Genomic DNA, 1444 nt, shown 5'->3' with positions numbered 1-1444 from the left:
TGGCATGATAAAAAATGAGGAGTAAAGCCACAGAGTTATTAATTAAAACATGCATAGTAAGTTCATGGGTGGTTCCTAGCACACTTTTAACTGAAGCCTCTGGAGCACACAAGAGACTTTGAAGATCCCAATATGCTCCAGAGGCTGGGAGCACCTCTCAGCTGACTGGGGCTCCCAGCCATGGGAGCACATGGTGCATTTCCCCGACTGGGAGCTCCAAGCAGCTGCTCAGAGCTGTCAGGCAGGAAAGCACAGGGAAAGAAGCTTGCTACATACCGGCAATATCGTGCAATGAGATCCCAACAATCACACTTCTTGCCATACCACGCAGATCCCACTGCACCTTTACTTTAACATACGTCAGGGGCCTAGAGGTCTACACATAGATAAGCGGTGCCTGGGTGACAGGAACATTTGGTCTGCAGCTTGCCAGAGGACCCTTTACCCTCTACGGTATCAGCTATACTCTATCAGAAACGTGTTGATTACTCTTTCAAGCTAATCAGCACAGATGATAAAGAAAACCAGATGCTAATCAGGGCTCATTATTTGCCCTTGTTACTTGTGTCATTCAGCGTTTTTATTTTAAAGTATTTGACGGTTCTTTTTTTTTTTTTTCTTTAACACCTGTTGGCTGTTTTTAAATTAGCAATTGCAATTCACAGCTTGGCTTTCATATATCCCCAGCAATTCGCACTGTCTTTAGTAAGAGCTTTGCGTGGACTCCAGAGGGTACTATGTGCTGCCCCAGTCTATATACTGCTGCATAACATAGCTTCTCCCATGAAACGTGACAGAAAGTAGAAGTCGAGGCTCAGCAAACACAGACCCATTGCCAGCAGCCCAGCCTGTTATATTCTAATATGCTGCCATCCATTCAAAAAGAATGTAAGCAATTTGCCAGCTAGTTTTAAATTCCCTGGATATTCAAGCTAAGAGGAATATTTAGCACAGAACTAACTGAAAATGTGATTTTTTTAGAACCCAATTCCCCCCATACCTAAGCACCTGAGTGACTTTTGAGCCCAGATCCACACAGGGACTATCATGCTCAACCTTCACCTGCAGAATCCCAAGCCCTAAATACGGTAACTAGGCACCTTTGATTATAATACACAGGATAAATTAGACATCTCAGAATTTCATCTACAAAATCCAGAGAAAGAAGTTATCTAAGTTAGGCGGTTTGTGGGAAACCCTGGGGACAGAGTGACTTGAATGTTTTCTCCTCTTGGGATTTAAGTATTTTCCTTCTCTAGGGATTCACAACTTTAACCTTTCCCCTGAAAATGTATGCGTAAACTTCACACTCCGCTCCTGGGCCCGTTTTTTATGCCTGAGTGAGAGTCATTCTTTTCTTTTAAAACAGCAGACAAAGAGGTGCTGCTGCAGTTATCCAATAGCTCAGTGAAACCATGGGCTACTTTGCAGTGGGATCATTTCC

The 1444-nt window shown here is 43.5% G+C and overlaps 1 protein-coding gene across 1 annotated transcript in view; it reads right to left on the bottom strand.

Annotated features, from left to right (window-relative positions):
- DPP10 (dipeptidyl peptidase like 10) overlaps nt 1–1444 on the bottom strand; it is a 531248-nt gene that overhangs the window by 296366 nt on the left and 233438 nt on the right. The window lies entirely within an intron of this gene.

The sequence above is a fragment of the Gavialis gangeticus genome, unplaced genomic scaffold (genome assembly GCF_001723915.1).
Source record: "Gavialis gangeticus isolate Ggan-Ray unplaced genomic scaffold, GavGan_comp1, whole genome shotgun sequence".
In the NCBI taxonomy this organism is placed as follows: domain Eukaryota; kingdom Metazoa; phylum Chordata; order Crocodylia; family Gavialidae; genus Gavialis; species Gavialis gangeticus.
Note: the sequence above shows the minus strand (reverse complement) of the source record. Positions and strands in the feature narration are given on the sequence as shown.